This window comes from Megalopta genalis, chromosome 2 (assembly GCF_051020955.1).
Source record: "Megalopta genalis isolate 19385.01 chromosome 2, iyMegGena1_principal, whole genome shotgun sequence".
Classification (NCBI taxonomy): Eukaryota; Metazoa; Arthropoda; class Insecta; order Hymenoptera; family Halictidae; genus Megalopta; species Megalopta genalis.
This window is the reverse complement of record NC_135014.1, coordinates 41,851,705-41,874,894: the sequence shown is the minus strand read 5'-3', so window position 1 is coordinate 41,874,894 and position 23,190 is coordinate 41,851,705. Positions and strand designations below refer to the sequence as shown.

At 39.9% G+C, this 23,190-nt stretch overlaps 1 long non-coding RNA gene across 1 annotated transcript in view; it reads left to right on the top strand.

Annotated features, from left to right (window-relative positions):
• Positions 1–1,219: 1,219 nt before the first annotated feature.
• Positions 1,220–23,190, top strand: part of LOC143258893 (uncharacterized) — a 251,218-nt gene continuing 229,247 nt past the window's right edge. The window contains exon 1 of the long non-coding RNA XR_013032847.1: positions 1,220–1,619. This is a non-coding gene — a long non-coding RNA (uncharacterized LOC143258893). The remainder of the gene's footprint in view (positions 1,620–23,190) is intronic.

The window sequence follows — 23,190 nt, the reverse complement described above, 5'->3', positions numbered from 1 at the left end:
AACTGATTAATTTGTAAGTCAATATATTGTCATCACGACAATATACAAAACATTTGAGAAAGCTAGCAAAAAGTCGATAATCATAGCGAGTATTTCGTGTAATTATATTGTAGTGAAATCACTTAATCACAATAAAATCACAGAGCGATGATTCTACATCAAAAAATAAATCGAAAACGTGATGTATAAGTTTTTCATCAAAGACTTGGTTTTCGAGAAAACTGGGATTGAACATTAGGCGAACGCGCGTGCCATTGAATAGGAATTGGCTGACGCGTCTGTTCATGACCTACCAGTTCCACTTCTTACGACTACTAGGACACGTGAACCCGACGGATCTTCCAGCTCATTTTTCTCAAAAACGTCGCCTGGAATACAAAAATTCTATTCTACAATTTCGACCAGTATTTCCATACAGAAACACCTCGTTCACATTCGTACCTTCATCCTCGGGATATATTCTATATTCCTACACGCGATAACTGCATAAAGCAATTTCCCAAAAGATCATCCTCACAAACATTTGACATCCGTCATTTCATCGTCAGCTCCGGCATCCAAGAATTCGTCGAACGACCCACAGCCGAAGTAAAACCAATCGCTCTCACTTTCTGACATCGTTCTCGGCGAAGATTGACGCGACCCTCGCCCAGTATGCGGCAGCGAAAGTGAAACCGACCCCATCGCATGAAGTCACCCTCCACGGGCAAGCCTAGCTTCGGAATACTTTCGGAGATCGTCCGAGGAAGAAATCAGCGATATTTTCAATTCGTATAAACAAAAACAGGACAGTCGGTGTCGGAGGCAAGCGTCCGAGGTTCCGCCGAAAAATCGGCGACCGCGGCTCGAGTGTGGCCACGTCGAAGTTAGCGAAAGCAGGGGCGAAAGAAAGGCCCTAAGGAAGAATGAAAGGAAGAAGGAAAGAACGAAAGAAAGAAAGAAAGAAGCAAGTTCCCTCACGCTCAGCTGTTCTGCGCGCAGACACGTGCGCGCGTGGCTGGCGGGGGCGAGCCGGGATTGCGTGTGCGTGCATGCACCTACATGGCTAAGTACGCTCGTACCACCGTCGAAGCGACTCTATATACGTGTATCGGCGAGACGCTCGCGGCCGTGTGGCTGCGTCGCGCGTGTGCGCCCCCGACGTACGTGCACACCATCGCGTGTACACGTACACACACGGACGTAGGGACGGACACACGCGTGGCAGCGCGGGCGTCTGTCTGTGTGGAGACCCAAACGAAGGGAGGCAAGCCAGTAAGCTCAGGCGCGCCGCAGCGGCGAGAGCAGCCATTTTACTCGAATCCCGGTGGAAAACGTCGTCGTGTGGTCGACGTCCAAGTGGAACCGACGCGGCGGCAGCGACGGCGCGGCGACGGCGACGACGGCAACGGAAACCACGAAGCTAGAGGCGGCGACGGACGTCCTCGTTCGGACGCGGCGGTCCTCGAGGAGCCACAGTTCTCCGGATACTGCACCGGGGATCATCGTCGCGAGTGCCGCGTGTTCACCTGGACTCGGCTCGTCCGAGGACGTGTACGCGCGCATCGGCAGTTCTGGTGACAGGAGAACGTAGTTCCGCTGCGTGCACGTGTGCCACGGGGAGACAAGTGAGAGAACGGGTGAGGAAACGTGAGAGAGAGCCAGAGAGCGGTCACTCTCTCTGTCTTTGTCCGCGTCTCTCTTTCTCTCTTTCTCTCTATCTCCATCGGTGTTGCTTTTACTCTTTTTCCGCGCGCGCGATCTCTCTTTTTCTCTGTCTCCCTGCCCATTCCCCTTTCTCTTTCTCTCTCTCTCTCTCTCTCTCTCACACTCTTTCTCTCTTTCTGTCTTTCTCACTCCCGCCTCGCTCTCTATCGTCCACCCCCTTTTTCTTTCCCCTTTTCTCTCCTTCCGTCTTTTTCCGTTTCTCTCGCTCGCTCTCTCGCGGGTGACGCGTGCATACCTGTGTGGATGCTCGGAGTCGCCTCCAGAGACACGCCGCACGAGTGTGCTGCGGACACAAGGGAGAGAATGAGAAAGGAAACGGGAGAGCGTAGCACGAGGTGAGGCCATTCGTTCTGCGCAGGACCGTTTAAATTCGCCGCCTGCTTTGCATACCGCGTTTTCGCCGGCCCTACTCCGCCACCATCCTCCTGCCCCTCCCCCTAGCCCCCCCACCCCTCGGCACACACACCGTCACCCTTTCCTCTCTCCGCACTTCCCGCCGATACCATCGCTTCGTCGGCGACCCGCCCTTCGCGATTTTTCGCGACCAACCCCTTCTGGCCATTCGGCGGATTTCACTGTTTCCGAATTTCCTTGCCATGGACCATTATCTTCTTTCCCCATGTACCCTCGCTCTTTCGCGGTTCCTCTTAGCGCCACCGCGAGACTGGTAACCACCGCGCAGCCCCTTCCTTCACGACGCATCATACGTTCGAAATCTGGAAGTATTTATCAATTAAACAGGGCATTTATATCGTTAGACAAGTTCATGAGGTAGTCAACTCATTCGATTTCTCGTTGATATGATCAAAAACGGATAAATTCGAAGGTCTGTACTTTGCCGGCGAGACGAGAAAACAATGATTTAACACTCTGACGGTAGGGCTCGATTCCATTTCGATCTAGAGTATGAGTATTATTAGGTGACTTACAATCAATTTAAATTTTCACACGGTTTATTCAAGTATATAGAAAAAGGAACGTGTCTAGTGAATGATCCTAATCGTATTCAATTATAGTTTCGTCAAAAAGGTCGGCCGTTCGACTGTTAAATCTCTGCTCGGCTCGTGTATACTGCAACATACTTGATGTTCGACGAAATCTTTGATCGATTCAACGGAGAACTACCCCTCCTAACCTCGACAATGAAACATTTACGAACGGAGAACCATGTCTGCTGACGCGTGTTTTGAAACGCTTACCCTTCTACTGTCACCGGGCAGCGGATCTTAATATAACATGAATGTCTTTTAATTTAATTCACGAACGATGATTTGAAACAACAGTTTAACCTATTTTGACAAAGTTTACTTCGTGCTACCTCTTCTTGATTCTTCGTTAAATATTTTCTTTGCCGTTTTTCGTATGATGTTATGAAGATCGAGTATGTTTGCTATATTGAATAAAGTCAATGAAACTTCTACCTTCGCATCTTCCTTTTTTGTATCTCCAAAGAAAGATATTAAGTTGTTCCAAAAAGTAATCACTGTGAAGCAATATAAGCACAACGCGATTATTTTTCGTCGAGGTTCCATTCAAGTCTCCCTCGTTTTAATCACTTGCTTGATTAAAGAACTACACCGAATTAATCTCCAATATTACTTTGCAAACGTGCGTAAATGTTTGAACATCCAATCTAGTCGTCGTAAGAGAACATTTGCAACGAGTACTTCGTTCGTGTCCTCGAGCTTGGTCGTCAAAATTGAAAGCGGTGGCAAGAAACTACAAATTGTTTTCATGAACGATGTTTGCAGTATACAGCAACACGAGATAGCATCGGCCAAAGAAACGTTCGAGCAGCAGACGGTGTTGTTTTTCGAGAATCACGACTGCGGCACATCGTTGTGAAACACGCGCTACGTGTCTTTGTTTCGAACGTATTCACGGTGACATGATTATTGATAGTAAATAAAATTGGTCGCGACGACGCGACCGTGCCCGACTAATTATTAGACTCTTTCGCGGGCGCGGGACGAGATAAATCGCGTGTAACATGATATTTCTAATTTAATGAGGCGACGCGCATTCAAAAAGATCCGCAGACGATAAAACGTGTCCCGCGCAAGATCGTTCGCCAGCTAATTGCATAAAATTTTGAATTCCGGCGTGTGTATTGCACCGATTTACTGCGCAGATTGCTAACTATATATATTTTGACACGAGTATACGATGCTCAAAAGTCGCCGGTTGCACGGCAACATTAATGCTGTCTCGCGTAATGAGCGACTTGGCTCCAACGGGCGCATATTTTCTTTTACGATGCCTAAATATAATCTTAACGATGTCCTTATGGCCTAGACCAGTCGGCGCTTCGAGAAATCTGAAATTCAGCGAGGCCTCAATTTGCGTTCATCACTCCGATCTGATCCAGTTTCCCGTTCCTAACAAAAATCCCCGGCCCCCTCCTCGCCGAAACTGTCGTCCGTCAGTCTGTTTTGTACGTTTGCTTGGTCGTGATCATTGTTATGTATGCTCCGTGTACGCCGAACAAGCAGATGTCTTTCTCGCAACAAATATTACATACGTCGCTTCTGTATTTAACCCTTTGCCTTATAATGTCGTGCCAGATCCGCGACAGAGATCTCGCACATCAACGGACACAAATATAGTCCAATTCTGCTGAAACGAAACGCAGGCTTTCTGTCATTGAGCCTCATACGTTCCTCGAAAATAGTTACGCGATATATTGATATCCGTGCGCTTACAATTTATTCAGACTTTAAACGAATCTATTAATGCAATTGCAGGGAAATAAAAGTATGAGGGTCAATGTGTAGCTCTCAGGATAGACGTACATCCGCCTCAAACGTATTAGGGCACCCTCTTACTTAGTATAAATTGTAATTTTTCATTCAGTTTAGATGATGAGAGTTTCAGGGTGTCATATCGTCGAAAGTATATGCTTATTAAGTTACAAGTGTTTGTCACTTGTGAAATTCGATTACCCATTTATTGCATTTTGTTCCTTGAAAACGCACATTGAGTTCATTTCGTATTCTTAACGTGTGGAACATAGTACAAAATGCATGGAATCAAATAGGAACAGAAATAATAGAAAAACTAATGAAACGCGGATGAAAAGAAAATTTAACTCTCTTTTATAAAACTGACGTTATCTTTACTGTAATGTAAAATATACGCCTATATGTACTCGTTTAATATAATTAACTTCGAAATCAATTGAATATATGATAACAATTTCCTATCAGTTTTCCAAATTGATTTCATTTTCTATGAGTGTCCTAATACTATTGTAGTGGGTTGTACATACATTTACGACGAACGTAAAATTGTTAGTTGCCACGGCACATCAATTATCAACCATGAAACACTTCGATGAATCATAAAGGCAAGGGGTTAACGTTCACGCGAAGAAGGTAATCGCTTGTTCGCCGATAGATTGCGTTGTACGTCCCGTTTTTTGGTTCGTAAATGAATCTTAATAGTCTCTGGTCTGTCTATAACCTCTCTGATTATATGCTAGAATATCTACTTAAACCTGCACCGACCTTCGGTGGGCCTGTAGCGTTGTGTTTCGCCAAATAAATTTGTTTAAATGGTTTTACACCTGTGCCCTTGTCTGTTTTCTGTTTATTTAACAACCCATCCACCCACCAACCAGCACCCAGTATTTTTGCGCATCCGCTTGAGTTTTTGCAACGCAGCCGCGACACGTTCCATGCCGATTAGCATAGTTTTGTATCCGGCCCGAACACGGATAAGTGGAAGTTTTCAACTGTGACGCACACAATCGTGCCCTGACCCGCGCTCGCGAACGAATATTTAATGCGGCCTGGGCACAATCGGGCGGATAACGTTCGCTGTTCCCGCCGTCGCGACGCGATCCCGATGGAAACGTATCGCGTTACAAGAAACCGGATTCGGGATTAATAATCAACGGTGAAACTGAATTTTGCGCCGAGTTTTTCTCGCGGCGCCGCGCGCCGCGCGAGCGGCACCGCCGCGGCAGGGACCGCTTTCGTCCCAAACGAATTATCGTTTTATCCGCGTTTTCCTGCCGGATAAATTTCCTAGTCATTCCTCTTTTTCTAACGTTCCCGTCGCGATTAAGGATCGAAGTCACGTACCCGGCGAGCCGACTGTCGATCGTTCAACAATCGTCACGTGTCAGTCGATTTTCCCATAGAACCCGCGGAACGACTTTCGATCGATGCCAATCAGCGATTATTATCCGCATGCCCGGTGATCTTCGCCGGCATCGAGCCAGGATCTACCCGGGATCGAGTTAGATCGTGCTACCTTGCGAACCTGCGATTATCTCGAGCGGTTTTGATCACACTGTGAAAAACTTCAAGCTCGCGCGCGGCTCGGCCGCCCGTTCTCATTCCGGCGTTGCTTTCTTTTCTTATCCATCGCCAATCCATCGCCGAAATGATGCTGATAAACTCCGCGCGAGAAGCTGGTCATGAATATTAGGCGCGAAAATTAAGTCGGTACAATTTTCAAATAAGTTTTTCCTTTCTTTTACAAGAAAGTCTCTCAAACCTCTATTTAATCGTAAATAATGATTAAATGACCTTGGCCGACGATTTCTCCTGCAGCTGCGATGAGTAAACATTATTTATGGTTAATGACTTCCTAAAAAATTTAAACAATTGGTATCAATGCTCACATTCATTCAAATAACTGAACATCGATAACGTAGATGTTTATTTCGATTTTAGTGAAAACTAAAATATAGTCATAAATATGATTTGAATATTCGGAGGGCAAGACGATATAAAACGAACGATTATAAAAATATGAAGAGTTATCATAATAACTATTCGTCATAACTATCATAATAACTATTCAGATTTTTTATAAAAAATCTGTAAATAGTGTGAATCAAGTGCTTCGTTAGTCATTGCTGTATCGCTTAATTTTTGCGATACATTTTAGTACTCACTTTTTAAAGAGGTCGCAGCAGCCAACTGGTTAAGAATGATATCCATATTTTAAGAATGATATCCATATCGTGTTTGAAATCTCCATTAGGAGCCTGACTAAATATTGTAGTGCACGGGGTTAATGACCTCGTATCATTTGTCAGGCAACTCGGTCCCTTTGAGGAAAGATTTCTATACCTTCTACAATGCTTTAGGATTTGCATTAGCTAAATAATGTTGAAATGGCAGAAACAGATGATAATCTGATTGAGGAAGGCTTGATGAATAAGTCGCGTGTGGAAAAATTTCACAGCTCGCAGAATTGTTAGCATACGAATTATTGTTGTGGGTGTGGTAGCATTCTTTTTTATAACTGGAAAGAAAAGTGCTTTAAAATCTGAAAATGACAAGAAAATATTTTCAGTCCATTTCAACAGCTGCAATGCTTTTTCTAAAATTAAATTATTTGTGTTTTTCAAAATATTATCGTTTTCAATACTGGCTGTGAGTAGTTGTTAATACGATAGAATGTATTAAAACAATCGAAGTTCCTGTGAAAGCTGATTTCAAAATTGATCACTTGAAATTTACTGTTCCATCCTTAATTTTTCCAATTTTTTGGTAACATTTATCGAATTTACAAATAGAAGAAATATTTTAAGATGCACATGAAGACTTTTAATTAAAAAATACTAGTATTTTTTGTATTTTGTGTGTTTAATTATTGAACAATTTTTTAAATGGAATATATAACGATTTTATTGCAAAATATTAAATAACGAAGCCAGTTGACTCAAGAACAATTGTGTGACACGTCAGAATATAGCAACATTATATATCATTTAATTCATATATTTCCATATTACTTATACAAATATTTAGAAACATTGCTACTTACATAGTATAACTTAAGTAGTAAGTTGTTCGTCCATTATTTGCTAATCACTACACTATATCATAGCATGATACTAGGAATAAATTCTTGGAAACGAGATGATAATGCATCAGATAGCTCAAGTCCGCAATAGATAGACGTTATAATTAGCTGTTTAACATAAATAGCTGATACAATAAATGCACATAAACCATTAGAAAATAATGACAAAACTTTAAAGACAGTCTACGTTTATAATATCCTTCTAAACGAAAATTAAATAATGAGGTAATGTTAGACTGGTTAAATATCAGAAAATAGTTATTATTGTAATTGTCCATTAGTTTCTTTGGATAAAACGTCCTCTATCTTATTAACTGCACGATTCATTCCGTATCAGCTTCGACTTAGAAGCTCTATATATTACTAGAATATTATCATTCGCATTGCTTGCCGGTGGTCCACGAAAGTGTTCGCACACCTTTCAAAACGCAATAACTTTTTTAAAAACAGACCAAATGACTTGCATTTTTCGTGGATAATAGAAGAACTAGTCAACTAGACGGTGATCAAAATTAACCTTTCTTAATTTTGCTAGTGGGATGACAAAGAAAATGAGAAACTCACGATTTTTAAGTTTTTGTTCGAAAAACTATAAAATGCGTTTTTCTAAATTTAAAGAACTCGATTTTATATGTTCTTTGTCGTTCCACTGGTACAATTAAAAAGTTATTTTGGTCCTTGCACAGTAAACTAGATGCCTCTAACATCTCCAAAAAATTCGAGTCATTCAGTCGAGTTTTAAAAAAGTGTTATCGGCTTCTAAAAAGTGTACGAACACTTTTGTGGGCCATTGTAGCTGTTCGTATATCGATTAGCGAAAAATCATGCCCTTTTTATCGCCGATCCGCAATGGTTCTCCGAAGCATCGCAATTTCACTGACGAAACAACTAGTCTACTTTTCCCTTTAATTGTCGTAGGAGCTCGACGAGGAACTTTCTTTTTTTTCCTCGTGCCTCGCAGTGACATTTGCGTGTAGCCAAACGGGGGTACGTTCGGATCGACACGCTAGACGACAATTAACTCGACAAACCGTGCAACCGCCATCCTCTCACTCCGCTGTCGTTGTATCGGGTCCCTTCTTTGCAGCCGAAGAGGGTGTAAACCCGTCATTATCCTGATTATTCTTCCATGCCGCCTAATCACAACCTGTCACTCGTGTCATTGTTTCACTATGGATCATTACCTTTTTTCTTTTTCTATTTTCGCGTCGCGTCGCGTCTCCGAATAGAGCGTCGTGATAGGCGATGTACTGTTTTGTCGTCCCCATCGATATCATCGACCATTCGTCCTGAACTATTTAGCATTACATGCATGCTCTTTAGCTCGGCCGATCAAGTCCATTAAGGGGAAAAAGGGGAATAAATTAAAACTTTGCCAGCGTACAATGTATCGACAAAACTTTTCCCGCAGCTGTAGCACGCCCGAGTTCGAGGCACTTCTGAGGAATAGAATTTTAAGTGTCGGCGTATTGCATTCTGATATTACGCAAGAATTTTTTCAACCGCCTCGGCAGTTCGAAACGCCGCGCGTTGTACAACGCGTCCCGAACGCTGGTATATTTATAGACGCTTGTCAAAATTCTTATTAATAAACTATACGTTTGTTGGAGCGGACGAGCCTTGTCTTATTATAAACACGTGTACGCATTGCCTCAAATTTTAATCCGCCGTGTTCGCAAGCTTCCGAAGATCTTTCGAAATCAGCGAATTCTTTCAGCGCGGTTGAAAATTTTCCGAAGCGAATATACATTCGGCACGCAAATGAGCAAAGGAGCGCGTAACGTATATACAACACTCGATCACATCCGAAGTTAGCACTACATCATGTCCATCACGGGAGCTATTTTTGTCCACCGTGTCGGAGAAATATCTGGGGTCCCCCCGTTTCAACCGATAACATCGGCGAAATAATCGATGATCGCCGTTGTAATGAAACACTACCGTATTTCGGTCCGGCGCGGCGCGCGGCACGGCTCGCCGGTCGATGCTATTGGTTCGGTTATAATGACTTCTGTAAACTTTTAATGAGAGTGACTGCGCGTTTTCGGGACGACTAGAAGGTGCCGGTAGCTGGTCGATGCTGCCATAGTGGGGCGAGACTATAAAACGGTTACCAGGATGAACGACGAGTCGCGACGAGACGCTGCTCGCAGAAGAAGAAGAAGAAAAAGGGTGCGAGAACGAGCAAAGGAACAAACGCGTTGATCGCGGGAGCGAAAGAGACGGGAAAATATAAAATAGCGGGCGACGTGTACCAGTTAGACTATATGCTCTAATTTTAGGCGATTGCCTCGCTCCCTCACCCGAGGATTATAATTAGATACAAAAATACCCGACCGCGCCACCCACCCACCCACCGACAAGCCGGCATGTCGAGCGAAAGCGCGGGTGCGTTCACGAATCCCGGATCCGAAAGCTGTACGAAGCGCCATTCGCGTTGTTGTACTCACATTCGTTCTCTTCCCTTTGGCTGTCGTTGTCGTCGTTTTCGTCGTCTTCGTCGTCTTCGCCGTCTTCGCCGACTTCGTCGTCTTCGTCGTCTTCACCGACTTCGTCGTGCTCGTCCTCGTGCAAGCTAGCTCGTCTCGCGGATCGTCCAAGAAAAGGGGGTTCCGCTCCACTTCATCTTGTCTGGTTAATTATTCAGCCCGGCATTCTCTGTGACTAATTGTTAATTTTTAACCACTAATTCTCCTTTACTTCGCCTCCGAGAAATCTTCAATACGTTATATAAGAATATTCGCGTACCCTTCGTCAGTTTTTTGAACTGAGTCCGTGACTTTGTAAACGTGAAATTTACGACAGAGTTGAGCATATTTTATTCGAATAACGCTAAACGAATATAATTTTATTAGTAGTATTTTATTAGTAGACTTTATTCGAAATGTTATTCAAATGAAACTTCATTCGAAGAATTTATTCGAACGATTAGTCGACTAAAGTTTTATTCGACAAATTTGTACGAAATGTTGTTTGAATCAAATTTTGCTCGAATAATGCCAATTTTTACAGTCAGCTTTTGGGTTATGCTAGCATTCACTTTGCGATAATCTATGTTTCGCAACGTGAATATTATTACTGTGAAATTTAATATGCTACCATTTTATGAGAAAAACAAAGCAATTTTATCATAATTTTTGTGTAGGATCCTGCGCGAATTGATTTTGATATAAAAATTACAAGAGTCCATACATTTTTGTTGCAGAATTAGTATACCCATACTTATTTAAAATGAAGTGGAAGATCAGTAACTACGTTTTAATATGTCTGACAAATTCTGGATATGAAACACAAAGCAATGAAAGCATCAGAATAATACAGGTATACAGCCATCATATTCTTAAATAATTAGAATTAATAATAAATTTTAGTTTAATGTAATTGTTAGAAATTTTCTGCAATCTATGGATAACTTCGTTTTCGCACAAACGATCTACAATCTAATTGTTACTGATAAAAATTACAATAGAAATAATAACAAAAATTTCGAATTCATCGACGTGGTAATTTGTCGCTGAGAATATAAAGGTCTACTGTGACGTTATACCCCGGATATAGACGGATTTTCGTGGATCATTGACTTGTGTGTTGGTAAAGCGGTTCATGGAAGTCGCGAATTGATTAGTCGGTAGAACTGGTTGTTAGTTTCTAAGAAACCATCGTGTACATGCAGCTGGTTAGTCCCGCTATGAGCGGTTAATACTTATTCACGAGGCGGATAAATAATTAATTAACATGACTGGAAAGGATTGATCAAAGAATGTAGCAGCTGGTATCGGGCAACAACGCGTTTATTTACCCCTCGTAGAGTCTAGTCTAATATAAGACTGCCAGGCTCGTTTAGGATAGCAGAGGGGGTAACCGTCCCTAATGCAGAGGGGATAATTATTATACGAACTAATCGATACTTCGATGAACGACTCGGTTCTTCGTCGAAGGAAAAAAGCACATTCAGCTTCTTTCGCCGAGTTCAATAGCACAAACGGTATTCTTTAGTTCTTCAAAATGAAGAATTTCATTGCGAGTTCCTGGAATCGGAGTGACGTAAAAAAATTACAGCTTTCATTTCATTTATCAGTCCGTTTATATTAGACAGCGTTGGAAGTTACTTTTACTACTATTTCCCAAAATTCGAAATACTTAATTATCAATTTTTGTTGATATAGTTTCATTTACTTATGAAGTGGTATTGATTGTTAAGTCATCGATGACAAAGGTCGCACCGCATTATTCTATTTAATACTCCTATCTACTACTATTATTATTAATACACTCCAATCTACTCTATTTAATACTCCTAAAAGAATTTGTTGTTTCGTTTTAATTCTGAACTGTTACTATCAATTTATTGTAAATGTGCTACAAATTGATGCAAGTATTTCATTCCCCTAAAAATAAATAGATACACATTAACAGAATCTGACAGTATTGTCAGAAGAATTAAAATTCCTTTGTCCAGAACTTTTCAAAAATCAACCATTTTATTTAGTTCGACAGAAACTGACAACATCCGTAATCTTCTAGATCGTCTTTGTGAATTTTCATCGCAACTCGATAAAATGAAGGGTTAAAAGGGCATAAAAGTGAATGTATGAAACGACAATAAATTAAATCATTGAAATCATTTCTAGAGTAAACTGGTAATAGCTCCGTTTAATCGACGTATGATCGACGAAAATTACTATTGACGCATCAGCACGTCACGCTTTAAAACGTTTTGTTACGTTACTAATAAATTCATACTTATTTACATACTTCCACGTATCGCCGGCTCAGCCCGGTCGAACTATTAATAATTCCGATAATTACCAATTATTTTTAAATGCCAAGAGTCTAGAGTTAATTTTGGTACGTGAGCTCACGCCCTCCCGCGCTGGCATCTTGCGTGTATGCACAATACTCAAATATGCACTGGCCAGTTGATATTGCGAATACTGTTTAAATAATTTCCTATATCCGATCATTTTCTAAACGTACAATTTTTCTGTACCTTCACGCGCGTACTAATATACATTTACTCCGCCTGAAACTGTAGAGTATTTCTCAATGGGGTATTTTTAATCGCTTGGCAGCTATTGGAATTTTAAGGAATGCAGCAGTTAAAAATACGCTAAGTAAATAATCAAATTAAGCACAGTGAACTTGTGTAATAGAAGTTATAAATACGACGATAGCACTTATACATCGATAGTTCACAACTAAAATATTTTAACGAGAGATATAATTATATGATTTTCTTCAACAAACTATTTCAAACATAAAAAGGCGTTATGCTTTAAATCCAATTTAATCTTGGATTTTATGATCTTCTTTAGGTTTCTTTATGCGTTTCTAACGTTCTACAGTTTATTTTTGCACCGGATAATTGAATCGCAGGAATTAATTAATTGCAATTAATTGCAGGAACGAGATATTCTATTTGTCTATACTAAAAAAATCCGTATGTCTTAACCTCTCGAGCCGCCTCGACGTACACACGTACGTTTCTTGAAACATTTCTATATTTTGGTTTCATTGGTAGTATATTTCGTGCTAAGTAGTATGTATCGTTTCATGCATGCTCATTAGATCTTATTTGTGTAAAAAACTATGTCTCATTTCTCCTACTTATAGTTTCGTTACTGTTTCTAACGAAATGGCATCGGAAAATTCATCCACTACTGAATTAATAGTAGTGTTTGAGAATAACGACGACGTTTGAACAGAAATCTCTTTGGAAGACAGTGATAGTGATTATGCTCAGCAAGAGAACACAGTATTTGTATTAGATGAACTTCAGCAGAACGAAGATAACGAAATACTGCACGAAGATAACTAATACTTTTTTACCTGCAACAGGTAAAAAAGCAAAACCGCAATACAGATAGATGCGTTGTAAGCACCAAAACCAGTAAAAGAAAGAAATCAATTTATCGGTGTCCGAACTGTGAAATGGGACTATGTTTCGATGCCCACAAAATTCCTAATATTCTTATTATCATATTATTGCTGAGTAATATAAAAAATTAAAAGTAATATAAAATAAAAATAATATAATATAAAAGATCACACAACGCAATGTACTAAATTTCCGTCAATTAATTACCGCTTAAGCTAATAACGATCTCGTAGGAAATTATCGAGCGTAGCGGTTGGGCATCTTCAAAAAGTCCAAAATACTTTGGCACGCTAATAAATACGATATAAACTACGACAACAATGTTGCACGAAAATACATTAATTTCAGCGAACGACCATCTTCGCAATATTTATTGTCCATCAGTTTTGCCATTTGGCACGAGAGTTATGTATCTGCGCGGCTAGTTGATCGGAAAAACAGCGATGCAGGTACGTCCCGGCGCGCCGCAGCGCAGCAAACGCATCCTGAAAGTTTAACGAGGTCTGAATCAGGTGTTTCAGCCCTTGAGAAATTCTACCGAATGGAAGCGTGCGTTATCGGGCATTTCAAAGTAAAGGGAATGGCTGATGCGCCGGGCATAGTTGTCTGCCGGCATCGAGGGCCCGTGGAAAGTGACTCTGCTCGTGAATAGTCGCGCGTATCTACGTCAGGTTAGGTTTGTTACAATACCAAGTTGGTCGATCCCACAGCCCTAGTTGATTGCTGGTTAAAAGATCACCGGAGTGTGACAGGGCCGTTTCTCTCTGGCGGGCGCACACGCGTACCGGTGACACACGAGGACGCGAAAGAAGGAGCGAACAAGAAGAACCGGAGGGTGTAGAGGAAGGTGGTCTCCGAAGGAGTGTGGGAGGAGTGCACCGAGGAATCATGGTCTCTAATTTTTACGGTGTACCCACATGCGCGTCCGATGTCCCTATATTTACAAGTACAAGTAGCCGGTCATTAAATCCGATAATTAATCACAATCGTCTCTATTAACGGGGAAGGCTTAATTGCTGTTATCCACGCCGCGATCCGCTACGAAACGGGGCGGCGGCGTGGAAGACGGGGCCGGAGGTGGGTCCGGCCCAGGATGTGACTGAAGAATGGGCCCGTCGATCGTCCGCCCGCCTTTTCATTTCTTCGTGACGGGCCCGGCTCTGTCTTTCGCCGCAATGTGCCGCGCCGCGCCGCGTCGGTTGCCGTGCGAAACCAACGACCAAATTTCACGGTTTAGAATTTAACGCCCAACTCGAAACGGATGTGTCGCGCCGTCCCGGCTACGCGTTCCCAGGCCGAGGAAATTCTACTGTCACGGAAGTTCTGCCTTCCTGTCTGACCAACACGATCGAACGATTTTCTGTTGCTCGGTTATTAAAATAATTTATGATGCGCGTTTGCCCGTAACACTCGGATGATTTTTCTGGTATTTTGCAAAAATTGCGATTTCTGATAGAAATCATTACACTGCTGTGGAATCTTGTAGGAGAAAAGATTTTGTGATTTTCATTACATATTTTACACAATTACCTTGTAGTATGAATAAAATAATAATATAGCGTTGCCGTATCGACGACATCCGAGTGCAAAGGGTTAATCTTTGGGAATGATTTGAGATTTCATGATGTGGTAATTTGTTGCTAAAAATACTCTCTCTTGCGCCAGATGTAATGTCCAGACGGATTTTCGTAGATCGTAGGTTCTGAAGACCAATAGTTACTTACATGCAGGAATTAATTCGATGTTTTTTCGTTGAATCGATTAATAAATTTAATGTATGTAAAAACTGTATCTATTATGTCTCTACATCATTATTTTTTACGTTGTTTTGTGTTATTGCTATTATTGATGGAAAGAATTCAGTGCTGTTTGATTAATATATGTAGATAGAAATATTTTGAATAGATATTAAATTGGATATGAAATTGGAACGTATTCTCAGTTAATTTTCTCATTATGAATTCATACAGTATATTTAAATCGTTTGTTAGACACACTATCGAATAAATTGTATGCAAACTGTTTTTATAATTCACATATTTTACATGCAATATGTATGTTGAATAGTTTCCTATTTATATTTTTATTTGAATAAAATGTAATGACGGAAGTACATTTTAAAAAATCTTGGCGTATTTGGATCATAGCAAAATTTTATTGATAATGATTCAATTTGTATAAGCTAGCGTGGATCTCATTTATTCTTGACGATAATTACTTTCTAAATTATTTTTGCGGCATCTTCTAGGATTGTTTCAATTAACAAAAAAAATAATTTATGTAAAATTTGAATTTGGTCGGATAATGAGAAAACGTGATTCTCAAGCATTGAAATAATTGATCATCGAGTTACTCTCAAGTGTCTTTTAAATTATTAATTCTATCAAAAGGTATGTCAAGAACCTGCGTCCTATTACATTCGCACACTAAATGAGTTTCGAAAAAATGAAAGAAGCTGGGAAAAAATAAAAATTTGTTGATCTCTATCTTGTAAACTACAGAGTATTTTGATTTCTTTTTTCAATAAAGTCTACAAAAGATCGAATTACTCCGGTAAACGATCATCAAATTTTTTTAAATATAAAACGCGGTTAACGAAACAATATTTCATTATACTTGTATCACGTAACGACTAGCTAAAAGTAATTACAGCCAACAGAGTAACCCCATCAAAGAACGCTTTAACATCAAAAAGAAGCAATGTCTCGAAAAAGCTAAAATTCCATTATCTTCGACGAAACTCACAATTCCATAATTTTCTGCGTCGAAGAACCTCGCGAAAAGTCGTCGACGGTTCCGAGAAAATGGTGACCGGGAGAGGCGGTTAATTGTAATGAGGAGCTAGAAGAAATCGTTAGAGAATGCGATCGATCACCGGCTACACTCTTCTGCTCCGCGAATAACTGCGCAATAGGAAATTCCATGTTACTGGTGACATTCGATCCAGCAGCTGCTAATACACAAGACATAATGACAGGGTGAGCAAGTTATTGCGATACATTTTAATGCGCGGAAGGTATGCTACGTGTTTACGTCCACGTAACTCTCACGAGGTAACGTCGAAGCTCCACGATGCCGGAGGAATATGGTTACACGGACGAGAGCCACGAGCCTGTACGTGTGCATGTTTCCAGGCATTGGTAGGTCCGGCACAAAAACCTAGGAAGCTCGCACACCGACGACAATGCCTCGTGCACGACCATCTACTTACTTTAGTGGTCAGCGCGGAAGAAAAGAATTAGCTAGACGGGGGCGCGTCTCATCTAGGTCACCCACACAGCCGGCTCTGCCCGCCGACACTTACATATCACACACACGCGGTACACATACTCGAGGAGCCTCATTACGGTGCCACGGTGGCGAGGGGTTGTGCAGCAAAAGAGGCGAGCGTTAATTAAGAACAGACTCGCCACCCTCTAAGTAAGGAGCACTGACCAACCCTCCTTGCCCCCGGCCCCTTCCCGCACACGGCCAGCTTACTTCCTTACCCCCCCGGTTCCCTGCACACTTCACCACTCCTTCACGGTTGCTACTGCAGTGACCCCGCATCCTTCCCCAGCTTCATTCTGAAAGTAAGAACGCCGAGAACTGTATAGGAAGACGGAAAACGAGGGAAATACGAGGAACAAGCATAGAACGAATAGAAAGTAGTCGGGCCGAGATAGGGTAAAATGTGCCGGAGTTGAACGATATCACGGGATCTTCCAGCGAGCTTTGACCTATCGGAGATCTACGAGTTTTTCAAATTTTCTAGGATTTTTGAACGTTATTAGGTGCACGATTCTGTCGGTGAAACTACCCTTAACTGGGTAGATAAATTAATTCGACCGCACGTTGTTTTTTTAGACAACGAGTCCACGAACGGAGCTAACAAGTTCGTTTTGCTAAATTGTTTTAACATTTCGTAATGGAGGCATGTTGCGTATAATCGATTATTTAAGCAGCGAAGATAAATGACGAGAGAAACGATGGTCGTGTTAAAATTAATCGATATCCTTCTGATATCAACTTGGTACCTTTTTCACTGTTCCTGAAATAGCGGCAGTTTATGTGAACTGTAATCTTTTTTACAGTTCTTTTACACAGGTGTGTGTAATCTTTTTTACAGTACTCCATTTTTAAACGAAGAATTTGTACATTTAATTGATTTAGATTTAATTGATTATAGTCTGGAATTTTATGAACTATCCTCCGGTGTTACAGAGAAGTACAGTAGCGGACATATATTTAAGACCACCTTTTTAAAACTGGACCAAATGACTTGAATTTTTTTCAGATGATAGAGGGGTCAGTCTATTAGACAATGACTCTAATACTTTTTTTCAATGCTGCTATTACTTGGAATGAGAAAAAAATTGACAAACTCATGTTTTTCAACTTTTTGAATCTGACTGTATAACGAAAATTTAAAAAATGCATTTTGTAGATCTCGGTAAGTTACATGCATGCTGAAAATTTCGTCGGTATGGGTTGACCTTGACAGGAGCTGTAAGAAATTAAAGATCGTAGTTTTAATGCGAATTTTGACACCTTCGACCAATAAGTATGAGAAATCTGCAGTTTTTAAAATCTTTTTGCAACTTGACTTTGCATTAACCGATTTCGATGAAATGTTCAGCATGCATGTAACTTACCGAGATCTACAAAATGCATTTTTTTAAATTTTTGTTATAGAGTCAGACTCAAAAAGTTGAAAAGCATGAGTTTTTTAATTTTTTTGTCATTCCAAGTAATCGTAAAATTTAAATAAAGGTTTTAGAGTCATTGTCTAGTAGACTAGTTCCTCCAACATCTAAAAAAAATTGAAGTCATTTGCTGCAATTTTAAAAAAGTTATACCGTTTCTCAAGTGATCTTAAATATATGTTCGCTACTGTATATTAAAAGTTCTTTTACAATCTATGAAGCGTTACATCGGCGTTACATTGTTCTACGAAATGGCAAAATCATATAGTTACACATAAAGTCCATTCTGAAACACTCTTGAACGGATAAAAGAACGCGGACTATAATTTTCCTATGTAGAAATGAAGCCTAGAATATAGATCCTGGATAATGCGCCTTCTTTAGACGATATCTCCGTAACAACATTTTTAATTTACAAATTGATAAATAGAAATAGTAGAGTCTTCAATCGTTTTCAGAACAAAGAGAGATGAACAGACAATTTTGGTATTAACATTTATCATGTTGAAGTCCATCGGAAGAAAAATTTTAAATAACGTTAATGGATAATGAGCGGAGATAGTCGACAGTAAGATGATTGATTTTTCCTATGGGAAAATGGAAAGATTCGTCTCAGATCGGCAAGCTTTGAAGCCCGCCATGAAATATAGTGGAACGATGATCGGCCAATCTCATTGTGACAACACGAAGACACACATGTTGCGAGTGTCGCACAGCGGCAGTTCCTCTTAGACGAAAAAAAAAGTCACCCAACTGTTCATCCCCCTCCGAGCGTTATAAGCTGCCCCGACCAGGGGTGAACCGTGCCCGATTGTTTCCAACAGGTTTGCTAGCTTTTGTTTCAGCCCGTTCTCATGCGCGGCGGAACTGGTCATTGCTCGAACCCTAAAAACGGTTGAACAATGACCTTCAGGCCGTTACATTGCATTGCAATAAAGACCCCCATTTCCCAGAGTGCTGAGAGTGTAATCTTGATGGGATGGGGATTCATTCTATGGTTTTAAATGCCATCGACTGCCGCTGTTGTCCGATCGTTGATTTGTCACATTTCACGCGTCCGTTCGTTGCTAAAACTTAATACATTTGGCTCGTTACGTGGACAATATTGTTACTGAATACGTAAAACGATATTTTGTAATTAGTATCCCAATTTCTTCAATGCTTATCAACTTTTATTTATGTTATTATGTGTATGTGTTAATGTGACTTTTTATTCACTATCGTATCGGAGTCGAGTTGTACTTTTATATTAATTATTATATTCTTTTCTGTAATATTCTTAAAAACATTGTACTATAGTGCAGTTTCCAAGTGCAGCGACCGTAACAACCATTAATATAAATTTGTTTATGAGCACCACAGAAATGTTATTGCGAACGTTGATAATATTCTAAATCCATTATGAGAAACTAGAAAATGATTTATGCAACTTTTATTTTCTACTATCCGTTGGTAAATTATGCGTTATTAAGATTTATGTTTCTTTCATAAATTACATTAGTTGCATGGAGAATTTTCACGACAATAAAGTTAATTATCGTTCGTGTAATTATAGGAAGTATTCGTTTTTGTATTTGTAATTGCGAAAATACGCTTCTCATGCGTTTTAATAGAATTCTCTCGTGTCCGTAGCCGGAAAGAATTTCATAAAGCAAAAGACTCACCCTTGACGAAGTGGAAAGTCGAATGGTGGAAGTATTTATGTGCATGGGAATCGGCTAAAATGACGTTACTGTTCTCTCGTAATCGCATAGACTTACGAGACGCGTCAACGTCACGACTATTATGATAAAACATTCGTTCATATGCATTCAATCAAAATTATGCATAGTGAAGATTGACTGATTTTCTCGTTTTCGTATTACTATGACTGAATGTACACCAGGATATTATTTTCTTATTGAAAAATGTTTATATTTCCTACTGAAAATACTATTTGTTTACAAATATAATAGGAAAAGTGAAAACATTAAATTACATATTCGTTCTTTATTAGCGCAGTTCTTTTATAATTACAGTTTGTACAAAATAAATAAGACAATTTCACATTTAAATTACTTACCCTTTAAATAATATTATTATCATTATATATCTTTATTGTAATCTTGCAATCATAAAATTTGAACATGATTCATAATTTTCATGTACAATGTTTTCAATAATATCGTTAATCGCTTATTAAATTGGCAACGATTGTATAAATAATTCAGAGCATCTGATTTTCTAAAGGAAATAAATACAATTTTAGAAATACGTGTCCCTCAAGAATTATTTTATCGTACAATATTTGAGCAACGTGAGCATAAAAGTGTTTGTTCAAATATATTTATTATATGTACATAGAAACACGCGGAAATAATTAATGGTAATAATAGTAATAACACTGCAGATTTTTGTGCAAAATAAATATTTGCTGCATCTATTAGAAATTCCGTAGATCAAAGGTAATAATACTTTTCAATTCTTTTGATTGTTCTAATATTTCGTTCTGTTCACCAAAGGAGTAAAATCCATATTCTAGTAATAATTAATAATTAATAATTAATAATATCAACACTATGTTCCATAACTTGTTCCATTTTTCATCGATACATTCCAAAATATTCCAGTGCTAAAATCAGCCCTTTGATTGCGAGTATTTTCAAAACAAAATTTTTCAAAAATTTTTCTACAAATATTTTCCTTAAAAAGATAACTTATGTATCAAACATTTAAACGACGGGAAAAATGAACAATATAAGGTGTACAGTCGTGATGTCATCGATATATCGTCGGCATTCACCCTCAAAGGGCTGAAGCAGTTCATTAGCAAAACTCGTCCCTTGAAATCCCAGCAATAAATCCGTCGCTCGAGACGTGGAAAGGTGGCGGCCGTCTAGATCGCAGGCAGGAAATCACGAAATTAAACAAACACGATATTGACACGTTAATCCTCGAGCATAGATGCATCTTCGATGAAAGTCTTCGGCAGGGGTGAGAAAGACAGAGCGGAGAAACGATCGCCACCCTCTCCTCTCGAGATCCCGCGTTCTGTAGAACGAGAAAGGAAGGAGCCAGGGGAAGGAAATCAGAGAGCAAGAAGGATGGCAAGTGACTTGGCAATCCGAATGAACGAACTACACCGCATACAGGGTCTTAGCAGGACTTAACGAATATTGCCGCCGATATCCAGGAGCCCCTTGTACGACGCTTCTTCTCATCCCGCCATCGAACTTTCTTTTGTCCTTTCTGCGAAGACGCGTTACGGTGCTACCCGGTGGTTGATTCGACGACTGGCCAAGTTAATTTAACGCGCACGTTAATTTGTTCCCCGGGATTTCGTATTCGAGGCGATTCTATTCGTCAGGCAATTCAATATTCCGTCCCCGAATCCTTTCACGGTTTGCTAATTCCAAATTCTGTGTTAATGCTGCACACGTCCCGAAGGATTATGGAAAACAGTCACTTAACCGCGACCTCTCTCGTAGAAAGTATTTCATCGTACTGACTAAACGTCCCTAGTAGAAATTAGTACGTTGAAAGAAATTGCGGTGAGCCAGTTGCCTCGTTAGGAAATTAACATGAAAGTACCGTTTGTATAATCAGAAAAATTTCTATGCAAATGTATCTTTTCATTTGCCAGATGCCGAATGGACTATGGAAATTGTTACTGAATAATGCGCTCCAATGTACGAATTTTGGTATTTTAATGAACGCTCTATATTGCCAATCAGGAAATTGTATATTTTCTTCCGTACGTATATTCTTGAAGCAAAACTGAATTTTCTGGTGTATTTCTGTTACGTCAACCCATTTTAATCTTTACTTTTCTGAAGATAATTTTGTATTACTATTATTATATAGGTATAAATTAAATATGCTTAACTATTTTCTTCATCTTAAATCATTGAAAAGAAGAATTCAATAGAACTGTTCGCCTTTATCAAACGTTTATCAAACAATGCAATAGAATTTGCTTTATTTAACTGCTAAGCTATAATTTCGGTATTTTTCATTCATAATATTATTTATTCATTATCAAGACAATTATTAGAAGATTGCGAGCATGAGAAAATTTAGTTTCGATGGCTTTCAAAATCAACGATAAAACAATCGATTTTATTAACCCTTTGCACTCGAAGCCATTTCAATTGTGAATCTGAACTGATTTTTCTGGCTTATTGTATTTCTATTTTATACATCAAAGAGCATTTTACACGTATGAAATTCAGTCTTGTGACTTGTACGACAGTTACACTTTTAACAATACTTGATATTTAAACTTCGATTGTATAAAAGTTATATTGGAACGTTGTATAAAACAATTTTAGTAGCGTCTCGGAGTCGTCACTCGAGCACAAAGGGTTAACACCTTGATAGTTGAAATAGATTGAAATCCTATTAAAATTCTTACTGTATTATTTTTATATTATTTGAATAAATCGCATAAGAATTAGCAGTTTGATTGCGTAGCAAACCTAGGTTTCAAGTCGAAGAAGAACCGAGGCATCCAGTTATTTGTGACAATTTGTGAGCCACTGTCCTTTTTCGAGACGGTTGTACGTCAGGAAAGAAGGTTAGAGAAAAAGAGAGCGAAAGAGAGAGAGAGAGAGAGAGCTGGAGGACAAGGTAGATAAATTAGCGCTAGTAATGAAGACTGAGTCCGACGTCTGATTAAACAAACACAGGGAAACACAAATAAGTGAGGGAAGTGAGAACAGGAAAGGTGAACGTTTAAAAGGTGGTTCGGGGGGTGGAAGTCGAATGAGATTCAGAAAACGAGGGAGCCACGGAGAGGCGAAAGAGACAAGGGAAACGAATCTGCTGGTCGGACCGCGAACATTGTCTTATTTTGCCCCTAATTAACTAAAGTAGCGCGGCACCGTGGCACGTTCGAAGACGTTCCCCTCGGCCATCCTTTTTTCGTCCATCTCTCGCGCCTTTTCTCATTTGTCTTCTCTTTAGCCTCTCTCCTTCTCTTTATCCACGCACGCCGGGTTCCCTTACCCGAAGAGACGAGCCCATCACGGGCTTCGTAGAACGACTGTTGTTTCATTTTCGACGCACGTCCTCAAAATGAAAATGTATGAGCGCGTGTAATACATAGAGAATAGTTTT